This window comes from Elephas maximus, chromosome 12 (genome assembly GCF_024166365.1).
Source record: "Elephas maximus indicus isolate mEleMax1 chromosome 12, mEleMax1 primary haplotype, whole genome shotgun sequence".
In the NCBI taxonomy this organism is placed as follows: domain Eukaryota; kingdom Metazoa; phylum Chordata; class Mammalia; order Proboscidea; family Elephantidae; genus Elephas; species Elephas maximus.
The window spans coordinates 71320174-71334657 of NC_064830.1; the positions used below are offsets into that span (position 1 = coordinate 71320174).

Genomic DNA, 14484 nt, shown 5'->3' on the forward strand with positions numbered 1-14484 from the left:
GTTTTCACGTAATTGACAGAGAAACCTCCGTTAAATAAGCGTGCTCACGGCCTTGACCCTAGTGATGGTCCTCTGGGATTGACATTAGGACTGGGACAGATGAAGGTGTCTCCTCCCTTATCTACCCTACAAGTTAGTATTTCTGAAGTTCGGTGTGACAATCTAAGAATCTGTGGCCTGATGGAAAAGTAAAGGATCAGATGTTGTTGTTGGTAGTTGTGGTTGAGTCAATCCTGACTCATGGTGACCCTATGTGTTACAAACTATAATTGGTCTGTAGAGTTTTCTTGGGTGTGATCTTTATGGAAGCAGATCACCAGGCCTTTCATCCATGGAAACGCTGATGGGGGTGTTCAGACCACCAAGTTTAGATTAGGAGACTAGTGCAAACCATTTGCGTTACCTAAGGACCTGAGTTGGAATGGACTTGAGAGCAATGAGTTTTAGGAACCCTGAAGAATGAGCTAAGGCTATTGAATGAGAACAGGTCAGAGTCTTGTTAACACAAAAAGGGAAGATCAGAGCCCCAAATTCTCAGGCAGAAAGACATGGGCATTAAGGCATCGTGTTGGAACAAGATGGAATTGGTGGGACAACACTTGAAATGTTTTTAAGTCTCCTTCTTTGGGTTGATCTTGGCCCAGGACATTGGGGACTTTACAACATGAGAGAAACTTCAGATGGTTAGGAAATTCTCCTAAGAGTCTGTGAAACAAATGTCTCTGCTTAACGTGAATTCTTAATTTAGATTGCTCCAGGAACCTAGGACTTTCTGCTCCCAGGAACTATTGTTGTTGTTGAGTGTAATCGGGTCATTTTAGACTCATAGTGAGCAACCCCACGTAACAGAGTAGAAGCACCCTATAGGGTTTTCTAGACTGTGATCTTTACGGGAGCAGATTGTTAGGTCTTTTCTCCTTCAGAGTAGCTTGGTGTGTTTGAACGATCAGCCTTTCAGTTAGCAGCCAAGCACTTAACCGTTATGCTAACAGGGCTCCTTAAGGGACCATTAGGTCTAGACATTTCCAATGTGCCTGACATATTTGTTCCATGAATTGAACTCCTTTTAAGACATTTACATTTTCAGTACTTGATTCCCATGAAGATGAATCCATATTGTTTTGTCTGGATTAAATACCTAGGGTGGGATTGCAAGGTCATATTGTAAGTATATGTTTAACTTTATAAGAAACTGCTAATTATTTTCCACAGGGGCTCTACCATTTCACGTTTCTATAGCAGTGGATGAGTGTTTTATTGCTCTGCATTCTTACGTGACATTGTCAGGCTTTTGTTTGTTCGTGCTTATAGGTATATAGGGGAGCATCCCTGGTAACACAGTGGTTAAAGCACACAGCTGCCAACCAAAAGGTTGGTGATTCAAACCCACCAGCCATCCCACAGGAGAAAGATGTGGCAGCCTGCTCCTGTAAAGGTTTACAGCCTTGGAAACCCTATGGGGCAGTTCTACTCTGTCTTATACGGTTGCTATGAGTCGGAATCGACTCCATGGCATTGGGTTTGGTTTTTTGGTATATAGTATTTTTTTTAGTATGTAGGAGCCCTGGTGGTGCAGTGGTGAAGCACTTGGCTGCTAACTGAGAATTTGGTGGTTTGAACCGTCCCCAGCAGCTACGAAGGTAAAAGACCTGATTCCATAAAGATTAACCTGTTGCTGTTGAATCAATTCCAACTCATAGTAGGACAGAGTAGAACTGCCCTGTAGGGCTTCCAAGGAGTAGCTGGTGGATTCAAACTGCCGACGCTTTGGTTAGCAGCGATAGCTCTTAACCGTTGCGCCACCAGCGCTCCCCGTAAAGATTACAACCTAGAAAACCCTACGGAACAATTCTGCTCTGTCACTCGGGGTTGCGATGAGTTGAAATTGCCTTTAACAACACCTAACAACGACATAGGTGTGTAGTGGTATCTTTGTGATTTGATTTATGTGTTTTAAGTTTATTTTTTACATATTGATAATCATCCTTAAGTAGCTGGTAAAGGAGGGATTACCATCAGGTATACCTCATCTTGAAACAGAAGTTGCCTCAAATCTTCATACCTACTTCTAGTATTACGTGTGTCATAAGGAAGCTGTTCACTTGTCTGTTTCCCCCATTGGACTGTGAGCTTCTCAAAGGCAGGAGCGTATCTCATCTGTTTCTCTGTCCCCAATACCTAGAACGATGCCTGGCCTAGGCTTGGCCCGTGGGAGTTATTTGATAAGTGGACTTGTCAATGAATGAATTTGTTCAACTCTAATTAGAAGGAGTTTGACTTACTCAGTATTCATCACATCCAGCATTTTTCAGAGCAAGAAATGTCTGGTTATTTTTATTGGAGCTTAATTAAAAGAAAAAAAATGGAAATATTATATGGAAAAGGGGACAGCATCTTACATTACTAAGCACTTACAACACATGCCAGTCACTAAGGCATGTGTTTTCAGAGTATATCCTATCCTGAAGCTTGTGTGGATAACAGGAGGCAGTCCCTGGGTTACCAATGTCTGACTTACATACAACCTGTAGTTACAACCAACCCCCTTAAAGGGGTTAAAATTCAAACTACATACAATGGTTCATAGTAACAAATGGGCAGTATTTTGTGACTCGCAACAGAACGTTATTAGTGTATTATTATGTTAAAGATGTTTTAGTATTTCTTTAATGTTTTTTATGCATGGAAAGGTATGCTGTAACTGTACACTGAGACATTTGACTAATAAAAATTTGACTGACTGAGTTAGTTATGAACTGTACCTAACCGTTCTGACTTATGTACAAATTTGACTTAAATTCAGGAATGGCACTTGTTGGTAATCCAAGGACTGCCTGTAGTTGGTATCGAGAAAAGAATGAGGTGTTGGTGGTGCAGTGGTGGAATTGTCGCCTTCCTTGCAGGGGACATGGGTTCGATTCCCAGCCAGTGCACTTCATGTATAGCCACTACCTGTCTGTCAGCGGATGCTCACGTGTTGCTCTGGTGCTGAAAAGGTTTCAGCAGAGCTTCCTATCTAAGCTGGACAAGGAAGAATGGCCTGGTGATCTGCTTTTGAAATTCAGGCAGTGAAAACCCTATGGATCTCAACAGTCTGATCTACAACTGATCGTGGGGATGGTGCAGGACTTGGCAGTGTTTCATTCTGTTGTGCATGAGTTGAGGGCTGACTTGATGGCAGCCAACAGAAGCAACTCTTGTGGGTTAGAGTTACTAGACTTGGTGTAGAACACATTTCATCTTCCCTTCACGAGCTAAGTACGCTGTGTTATTACCTGAAGAAAACCCACACAGTACAGGATCCTTGTTTTTGGTTAAGCAGAGCCTGGTTTTCTCATTTGTTGTATTGCTTTGCTTTTTTGTTGTTGTTGTTTGTCATTTGCTGTCCCAGGCATTAAATGGTCTATAAACAAAACACCCACTGCTCACACACTTCAAAAAGAAAAACAAATTTCAGAGCAACCAAAATGGCTGTTGCTAGATCCATGCATTAACGTCCGTGCATTTTTCTCAGAAATGTCTGACTTCTAGGTGAAGCACCTTGTATGCAGCCTGTCACGTAGAAGGAACCTGAAAATGTTCTTTGGTTCCCCCTCCTTTCCCATCTTGTTACTCGGCTGCATGCCAGAAGGTAGGCTGTTGTTTTTGTTAGGTGCTATCGAGTCGATTCTGACTCGTAGTGACCCCATGTGACGAAGTAGAACTGCCTCATAGGGTTTTCTAGGCTGTAATCTTTTATGGGAGCAGATTGCCAGGTCTTCCACAGAGCTGTTGGGTGGGTTCAAACCACCAGCCTTTTGGTTAGCAGCCGAGCACTTAACCCTTTTGTGCCCAGCAGTACATAGGAACTTTTTCAGCCTTTGGGGTTTATTGGGAAGCTGCTGCCCTGCTGACAGCGTATGTTGCAGCAGGGCAGGGGCCTTTATGACTTTGAAACCAAAGAAATGGGTGTGTGCGGCAAGTTACTGTTGTGTGAGGTGTCTGAATTTTTGGTAGGAAAAATAGAATTTTTGAAAATTTTTATTTATTCCTGTGGTGCAATTAATTACTTTTGTGTGTGACCTTTGTAGCCATGGTCTTGTAACTCCCACCCAGGTGATTGTGTGATAGGGTAATTGTGGCCAGAGAAGAAGGGTGGAGTTCGCCACCACCAAGGAAGGAGAGACCCAGCAGCAGAGACCTAGCAGCAGGAGATGGTGCGGTGGGCTTCCCAGTCCCTGGAGAGAGAAAGCAGAGTACATTTGGGCAGAGACTGAGGGCCAGGGAGAGGCGTGCCTGCGAGCACAGCTGGGGAGAAGCTACCCTGACGGAAGATCTGTGTCCTGAGTGTTCTTGAGCCTGAATTGTAACTGTTACTTCCCTAATAAACCTTATAATTGTGACTATGGTCTGTGAATTCAGTGTCGCCCCTGCAATTAATTATCGAACCCAGCAGAGACGTAGAGAGTGCTACGGAGGGACATAGTTGCTGTCAGAATTGGTAGAGATGGCTGAGAGAAGAGGCGTGTTTGACCTCCACCTCATACGAATCAGCCTTGGGCTGTTAATCTTGGTTCTCTTTCCCAATTGTGAAGTTAGAAGAGGTCAGACATCACCCCCAAGCTGTTTCTACAGTTACACATCCAGTGAGCACCCTGAGGTATAATTATTGGTACTTTATATGTACTACTAAACACTTAGGGTAGGTTTGTGGGAGGGGAAAGAAAAAAAAATCCACATTAATCCACATTACCTACCAAAAATTCAGATACATTCAATGATTCAGCATGCTTCCATTAAGAAAACACATGGTATCAACAAAAAATTTAAAGCAGAAGATAACTGCATCACCAAAGGGTTAACTGTTGTGCCACCAGGGCTCTTTAGGAAATAGGGTAGGCCCTGGAAATGGAGTAGTGAAGGAGATGAACATATTCTCTGTCTCAAGGAGGTGTGTGGAAAACAGTCATTGAAAAATGAATAAAAGTATTGCTGTGAGTACAAGAAATGAAGTGTAGGGACCTACAGGACCATTCAATGATGGGATGGGGCTTAGGGAAGTTTCTTGGAGGATGTGATATGTAAGCTGAGACCTGTAAGAGGATTTAGAGTTACCTTGGAAAAGAGATAAAAGGAGAGCAATTTGCAGATGAAAATAATATTCTTATATATGGTTAATTGTTATTTTACAATTTATTTTAACAAGCTTGGGTATCTGGTTTCTAAGCCCATAACACATAAGGACTAGTAATGAAGAAAGCCAAGAGAGCTGTCTCCTACTCACCACGAGGTTGATAAAGCAGCAACCATGAGCAATCATGGAGGAGAAAGCACAGCTACAAAATAAAAGGAGTTGGAGGAGGAAGCAGGTGGGAAAGAAGAGAAGAAGGAAGAGAAATTGAACATCCACAGCACTCTGAGGCCATTGAATCAACAGGCAAGTGTCCACTGTTATACCTCATGAAGTTGACTTCTGGGGAGATGGCTGCTGTGGGCATGAAACAGCCTGTGGCATTTATAGCCATGGTGCTGAGCCATCAATAGTGAGTTGCTGTTACTTGCCGGAGACTCATGGGACCCTATGTAGAACCAAACGCACATGGCCCGGTCCTGTGCCATCTTCGCAATCATTGTTATGCTCATGACCATTGCCATTGTGTATTTTGGGTGCCTTCCGACCTAGGGGGCTCATCTTCCAGCACTGTATTGGACAATGTTCTATTGTGATCTATAGGTTTTCATTGACTCATTTTCCGGAGTAGACCAGCAGGCCTTTCTTTGTAGTCTGGAAGCTCCACTGAAATCTGTCCACCATGGGTGACCCTACTGGTATTTGAAATACCAGTGGCATAGCTTCCAGCATCGCAGCAACATGCAGGCTACCACAGTATGACAAATTGACAGATGGGTGGTAGGGTAGTGAGTTAAACCACCTTAAAGATGTGCTTTTTCCAGAAGTGATACCAGGAATTGTATGTCCTTGAATGTATACATGATGCTACTTCAAGTTAAAAACGTCCTGCTCTTCTTGGTCCTCTCTTTTAATTCTCTCTCTCAAAATGTAGGTCCCCCTGCTTTCTAAAACAGCATCAGGTGCCTCTCGTGTGCTTCTGCAGGACCCTGTTTTAATGTATCATAGCATGAGCCACACTTATTGTAGCCATCTTCCATCTCACCTGTTTTGTTGCTGGTCGACCTCCTGTCCTAGGCTGTAACCTTCTTGGAACACAACATGAGACTTTGAAATGAATCTCTGTTCCCCAGAGCCAGCATAAAACACTGGTTGAAAGGGAGCATTAAGTAAATATTTGTTTAACAACTCCAGTGTTAAAATATTCCCCTCCTAAATGGTCAAAATTAAAAAAAAAAAAATGTTTTCATGCTTAAAGATGTACACCCTGGGGTAATACAAATGCCTCATTTGCCAAGGGTTTTAGCATTATGTCTGTGTTTTTTTTTTTTTTTTCTTCCACTGCAAATCCCCACTGGTCCCTCTGCCTCCAAGATTCAGTAACATGGATTTAATTTAATTCTCTTTCTACACCAGCGTTTTCTGGTGGGATCCTAGCCTGCTTTGACAAATTCCGGGTAATTTTTTTTTTCTTTCTCTTTTATTGTAAAAATATACATAACACAACATTTGCCAATTCAATATTTTTCGCATGTAATTTCAGCGTAATTTTGAGTTGGACAGGATTTTTTTTTTTTTTTTGCTCATGGCCAGAGAAGTATCTACATGGTTTTTTAAACTATAATTTTCAGGTTCTCCCTTAAAAAGGATGCTGGGTGTAAAGGCTAGGGAAGGAGTAGAATGGAAAATAGAGCTAAAAGCTGAAGCTCTTTCATGATTTCTAAGAGTCTGTTCTCTTTTTGTTAGGAGAATTACCGGTGCAGTTGGCTCCTGCAGGGCCATCTTCTGCCCATTTCCTCTCATTGGTCCAGTTTTTGAGATAATGGAATAATCTGGAATATGCTCAAGAATTCTAAACCCAGAGAGCATCTTATGGAAACCAACACCTTCTTCCTTTCACGGTCACCTCATCATTCTGACGTGGTGTCCTGGACAGTTGGAGATAAGAAAACTTTAGCTACCAAATATCAAATGCTCACATTTCAGGGGAGAAGATAAAGCATGGTATACATGTTATCTTTAAACCTCACAGGAAGCTCATCACAGGGCTATCATGGTGCCTATTTTAGAGCTGAGAAGACTGATACTCAGAAAGTCTCCATGTTGTTAATTGCTGTCTAGTTGATTCCAACTCATGACAACCCCTTAAAACACACACAGAGATGCTGTTGGCAAATGGGAAGATTTGAATCCAGAACTGACTCAGAGCCCCATTCTTATTTCATTATGTTATCCTGGGTGGTGTTGTCCGTGGAGAGAGACTGTTGAGATTGTATCATGGGGCACAAAGAGCGTGTTGGAAAGAGTGGGGATGAGGGAGGACCATAGGCAGGACCAGTGTGGCCTCATGGACCATTGGGAAGAGTGGGGATGAGGGAGGACCATAGGCAGGACCAGTGTGGCCTCATGGACCAGACAGAAGTACATGGTCTCTCTGGAGTGTTGAAAGGGCTGCGGAAATATTTTATGAATTACTCCAGTTAGTAAGTGGTATAAGTACTTGGACTTGCAAGCTAAGCATAATGCCTGGCATACAGTAGGTGCTCAAATATGTGAGGAGGGATGGATGGATGACCCAACTTGCACAGGTCAGAGAACAAGTGGGTTCCACAGGAAGTAAAGGGATTCTCAGGATGGGGGAGGCCTGCTTGTTTTCTGGATGTAACAGAAACGTATAAAAGATAAAAAAAAAAAAAAAGATAAGAGGGGGAAAAAAAGCATAGATGCGTCCTGTGGTTTCCTCATGTGGGTGGGATATTTTACAGGAAGCAAGAAGGTACTCAAGGTAGAGCCATCTGTCTCCATAAAGTATGCTCCTGCCTGGCCTCCAGTTTCTTCTTCTTGGTCCATCCTAGGGGCAACCTAGTTTTGTGGATACTAGTCTTGGCATCAGATAAACCCAGGATCAAATCTTAGTACTGGTACCAACATGCTGTGTGACTCTGGGCAAGCCACTCAACCTCTATGATCTTTGGTTTCCTTACATGTCAAATGGGATTGTAGTATCGTATTGAAATGGGGGTAATTTTTTTTTAACATGGTTAATATGCTTTTCTGTGTGACCTTACTGTATACATGTGTAAAGCAAAAGGAAATTTATTCCACACCTCTGTGTGGATCCCCCTTGCCGCACAGTGGCAGGCTATGTGACAGGACCCCTGCTCTCATGCTGTCTGGGATCTGGAGATCACTGGGGAGTGCCAACTAGGCAATCTTTTGGTCAGATTATGCCATTCCATTTTGTAACTGGCTCAGGTGTCTCATGAGGGCCCACAGCTTCTTCACCGTGAGCATCTCCCAAACTGGAAAGCAAGGCAAGAGATCCCTGCCCCCAGCACTTCCTTCAACTCCACCAACATTCTTCCCCCAACCTGGGTCTAAAGTCCCAAGAGGCAAATTGGGTGATATAATCTTAGCCTTCTCCATCTCTCTCTACTTTTCCTTCCCACAGTCTCCCAGAACCTGGAGTCATGGTTCCCATCCCTTTTCCTATCTGGTCCACCATTGCTAAAAACTCGGTGGTCTTGGCAACCCAGTATGGTCCTTAACAGGCCAAAGAGTAGAGATAGAAGAATTTAGAAATGAAACAAAACCCTTCCACAGGCAATAGCGTGACTTGAAAGTTCATTATTGTCTGGCTGCAGAATCGTTTTTTGAATGCCAGACATTTGAATATTAACTTGGCCAGAGGTGTTAAGAAAGTGCTTAAGAGTACAGATTCTAGAGTGGGACTGAAAGCTTCAACGTCTGGTTCTGCAGTATAACTTTGGGCAAGTTACAAAACTTCTCTGTGCCTTGGTTTCCTCACTTACAAAATGGAATTAATAATAGTATCTCATAGGGACTCTTGGACTCTTGGGATGATTAGATTAGTTAGTGTATGGAATAGTGCCCAGCCCCTAATAACCCCTCTGCAAGTGTTTATTATGAACATAAGTATGTCTTCACCTTCTTCATAATTATCATCAGCATCATCATCATCTTTTGTCTGTTTCTTCTGTAATAAATACTGATTTCCAGGCCCTATGGAGCCCTGGTGGTACAGTGGTTAAGCATTCAGCTGCTAACCATAAGGCCGGCAGTTCGAATCTACCAGCCGTTCCTTGGACGCTCTATGGGGCAGTTCTACTCTGTCTTATACGGTCACTATGACTCGGAATCAACTCGACAGCAACAGGTTTATACAGGCATATGGATACCCTGGGCCATCCAGGGTGAAGATCATGTACTCAGGAAGACAAAAGTGAAAACTCATTAATAATTGGAAAAATACATTGTCCCTAATCACTGTAGTCTGGTTGATAAAGTTGTTTCCCACAAGATGTGGGTTAACAGTTCTGACTGTTATACGTGTATATTGGAATTAACATTCATGTAAATGGATGGTGGATAGTTGGAGCCAGGGTTCTTATTGTTGGTGTGGGAGGTTATGGATAAGCAAGGGGAGGAGGCTAGAATGATCCCTGTGCAAATGGACTAGAGTTGGAGACATCAGTAGGAATTCACGTTTAGTTTAATATATATACATATGGTCATACATGGAAGTATTTGTAGATATATGGGTAGGTACACACACATATATTTCCTTGCTCTGACTGCTGAGAGGACCTAGAAGCAACAAGGACACCCAGCAAACAGCTTTTGGTTTCTAATACTGTTCTCCAATAAAAGGAACCAGGGTTCCTTGAAGAAATGGCTGATTCTAGAGCTGGGGAGAAAAATATACCAGATGAGTCTGGAATATCTTACAGTGTCAGCAAGAAGAGCTCAAAGAAGGGAAAAAAAAAAAAAAAAAAGATCAAGGTATGTCGAGGTATGTTAAAGGAACACAGGAGCCAACTGAAAAAGCTCCCAATGGCCAAAGTTGAAACACTTTGAGAAACAAAAGACAGTAGTATTGGATTATAACCTGAAGTATAAAATGTGCCCAATGTGATATAAATAAATGATTGGATAGACAGACAGAGGAACAGAGACAGATCTCCTGTGCAGAAAAACTTCAAATAATTTATGTATATACTCTGCACTCAAAGAAGTGGAACATAATTCCCTATTCCTTAAGTGTGGGCCACACATAATGACTTCCTTCTAAGAATACAACATGGAAAGAGGGAAAACTGAGTAACTTCAGAGTGGAGAAACCTGACAGACACTACCTCAGCCAGGTGACCAAGGTCAGTATCAACAGTGAGAAGTCATGTTGAGAGCATGAACCCTTGAGATGATGTCATGAGAATGGCACGACCCATAACTCCAGTCTGTCATGAGAAGAATGTCAGACAAATTGCAATTGCAAGACATTTCCTGACCAGTCCTCCTCAACATTGTCAGTCAGCAAAAAGTCTGAAAAACTGTCTCAGCCAAGAGGAGCCTAAGGAGACATGAAAACTAAATGCAGTGTGATAGCTGGATGAGATCTCCTGGGACAGAAAAAGAACATTGTGTAAAAATGAGGAAAATATGAATAAAGTATGGACTTCAATTATGTATCAATATTGTTCCATTAAATATAAGTAAAGTACTATAGTAGTATAAGTATAGGGAACATGGAATGTGGGGTACATAAGAGCTCTCTATAGTATCTTTGCAGTTTTTTCTATAAATCTAAACCATGTAAAAACGCTTACTTTATATATATATAAGATATACATTTATACATAGAGTCCAGTCATTAGAAAAGGATGTCATGTTTGATAGAGGGTCAGGGAAAATGAGGGAAACCCTCAGTAAGATGGGTTGATGCAATAGCTCCAACAGTGGACTGTTGTGACGATGGCACAGGAGCGGTCAACATTTCGTTCTGTTAAACATAAGGTTGCCATTAGTTACAGCCTACTAGATGGGAGCAAGCAACAGCTGTGTTGTGTGTGTGTGTGTACGTACAGTCATGCACCACATAACATCCATTTGGGCAACATCCAACTGCATATACCTCCGTGGCCTTGTGAGGTTATAAAAGAATTCAGAAATTCCAGCTGGAGAAGGAGCAGTAGGGGACATAACCAGATGTAGCAAAACCAACAGCTTCCCATGTGCAACATGTGTCTCATGTTTCTTTTATAAAAAGTGATTGCCCTGTCAGGTGTATAATGGTACAGAACATATAAAAACAACAGGTATGTCTTGATAGTCATAATAAATGCTTATGTTATGTACTGTACTTTCTATTGTTATTTTAATGTGAACTTCCCTACTTACAAATAAAAAGTTTACCATATAACAGTATATGCTTCAACTCATAGGCAGCAGTATCCAGTCTCATGTATTGCACATCTCTTGAGTGTTGTAGCGTTATCTCTCTGTTTAATTTTCTTTCGAAAATATTACCATGAAGTGCATCATGGCTCCCAAATGTAGCAAAACCAGTGCTAGTGATAGCAGTAGCAAGAGGCAAAGGAGAAATATCAGTTTGGAAGAGAAACAAAAGGTATCCATAACGTACTATTTCACAGAACATATTGTGGACGTTAAGCACACATGACTATATATATATACCAAACCTATTTCCGTCAAGTTGATTCTGGCTCCTAGTGACCCTATAGGACAGAGTAGAACTGCCCCATAGGGTTTCTAAGGAGCAGCTGGTAAAATTGAACTGCCGAGCTTTTGGTTAACAACCATAGATCTCAGCCACTGCTCTACCAGGGCTCCTGGTTCATGCATGTGCAGGATTCTGGTGCCAAATTCAAACTGTGATTAGGGCCACAGCACCTTTGGGTCAAGCTGAAGTTTGGAACCATGGCTTGGCAGGCTGCAAGAGAGTGGAACTGTGGCAGATCGGGGAAACCTCCGTGGTGGCTTCAATACTACACACGAAGTCCTTTACCAAGTACTTGGCACGTAATATATGGTCCACAAAACACTATTTGACCATCTAGTGCTTTTCTCTGCTGCTCTTCCTTATGATACACCTTAAAGGAATTACTCATTTTGTCTTTCCTCCAGAAGGAACCAAACTGGTTTAGTTTCTGATAGCTGTTACTTGTCTTTTCTGTACTGAGAGGCTTAGAATATCCTCTCGGTGTTTCTAACAGAACATTTTTACCTTAACTGACCCTGTCTCAATTGCATTCATTTTATTTTTCTATCTAGTGATTAAGAGACTCCACATAATGACTGCACTCACGTGGTGGTTACCGTGGTGTCAGTCTAACAGGTGCTTCTAATTAGAGTAATTGCAGTTTAACTCTCTTTGAAAATGGCTCTCAAGTATATGAGGCTCCTTTATGGTCTTGGTAAGGAGAGCAAAGAGATGTCATGCAGCAAGTCCTCATTTGTTATTTCTAAGGATCATCAGAAACGCACTGCCATCCAGTCAATTCCAGTTCATAGGGCGTAGGACAGAGAAGAACTGCCCTGTAGGGTTTCCAAGGCTGTAAATCTTTATAGGAGCAGACTGCCACATCTTTCTCCCACAGAGAGGCTAGTAGGTTCGAACCACTGACCTTTTGGTTAGCAGCCAAGCACTTAACCATACTGTGCCACCAGGGTTCCTTAAGGGTCATAATAAGGTACAAAATTATAACAAGGTAGGGAAAGTTTTCTTTTGGCATTGAGGTTTAGTGCTTGACTACTAACCAAAAGGTTGGCAGTTTGAATCCACCCAGAGGCATCTCGGAAGAAAAGCCTGGTGATTTACTTCCAAAAGATCACAGCCATGGAAAACCCTATGGTGCAGTTCTACTCTGGCACACATGGGGTTGCCATGAGTTGGAATCGACTCGAGACAACTTTTTTCTTTAAGGAGTACCTTACTATGGAGGTGGGTAAGATATCTCTAGGGCTGGGCTGTGTAAAGAAGAGAAACCATCCTGTTGTAAGCAAGATATTGTTGGTCCCATGGATTTCTCTGTGGTCATAACAGCAAAAAATTATATGTGTGTGTGTGTGCGTGTATGTGTGTGCATATGCATGTGTGTATTCTTCTTCTCAAGCTGGCAAAAGCGGGAGTAGCAGATTATAACCCAGATCATACACTCTCTGTACTTACTACCCAATGCGTCTACTTTTTTAGATGCCATCCCGGGCTTACCACCCACCTACGCTTTTGTCTCCTTAAAAACCAAACCCAGTGCCGTTAGCTACATTTATTTGTGGGAAAAATCACAGGGCAACTGAGTTGCCAAGTCTGATCCGGATACCTGTCTAGTAAAATGACAATAACATTTAAAAAGCCCGGTTGCAAATGTCTGTTTAATCATTCTTGATTGCTGCCCTGAGACTGGATTTCAATATTTCTGAATTTTCAGCATCTGGAAGCTAGGACAGAATGGCTATCTCAAACTGCCAGAAATTTGCTTCCCCTGGTTCTAAATGTAAAAGCAGGAATGTGAATTTGGGACAGTCTCTTCTTTGGTGAGGGATTACTTTGGTCAGTCCTCTCGGTCCTGGCCACTTTAATTAAGTAACTGTCCCTGCCCTTGAGGTAGCTCAGGATTTGGGAAAAATAATCCCAAAACAATTGCCTCATAATGGAATGTTAAATGTTCTGTATAAGGTTGTCCCAAGTGGCGAGGAGCATTTCGACAGATTTTTTCTTTTTCTTTAATGAAGTCCTCAGGCTTGGAAACAGGTGACCGTGGCGTGTGGGGTCTGGGTATGGAGGATAAAAGAGTTGGAAGAAAGGGCTCTGGCTAGGAGGGGTGAGCTCTTTAACTAGACAGGCTAGTGTTTGGACTGTGTTTCTAGAAAGGAAGAAAAAAAAAAGCCCTACCATTAAGACATTAGTTAGTTTACTCATGTTGTTGGGTATTCTCTATGTACTTCCAAGCCTGTTTGTGGCCTGAAATTTCTATTGATTAAACCCGCTGCCATCGAATGGATTCTGACTCATAGCAACCCTATAGGACAGACTAGAACTGCCCCGCCAGGTTTTCCTAGGCTGAAATCTTTGCAGGAGCAGACTGCCACATCTTTCTCCCGAGGAACAGCTGGTGGGTTCAAAACGGTGACCTTTCAGTCTGCAGCCAAGTGCTTTAACCACTGCACCACCAGAGCTCCTGAAATTTCTGCTGAAGCTCTGTAGAAAACCAGGGGGGTGAGTGGCCAGAGGGGCAAGTGATTGTAGCATTTGAATCATTTCTATTTCAGTGCACGCTGGCCTAAGTTTCACCTGCCAGCACTTCCATCTCATTGACTGTGGGTCTTTGTGGCCACCAGAGCCCACTCTGCCCAGAAATGTGGGAGGTTGGGAGCACTGAGGAATTCATGTCTCCCAGAAGTAGCCTCAACCAGTGACTTAAGAGAACTGGTTTATAAATATTTCACCCTGGTTGGAAAAATTTGGAGGCACGTGTTCTACACCGTTTACCAGAATTCCGTAGAAGCCAACTCCAAACTTCTTTCCAGTACTAGTTCCTTCAGTCCTTTTAATA

The 14484-nt window shown here is 42.5% G+C and overlaps 1 protein-coding gene across 2 annotated transcripts in view; it reads left to right on the forward strand.

Moving 5' to 3' along the window:
- Positions 1-14484, forward strand: part of SHISA9 (shisa family member 9) — a 331541-nt gene that overhangs the window by 284312 nt on the left and 32745 nt on the right. The window lies entirely within an intron of this gene.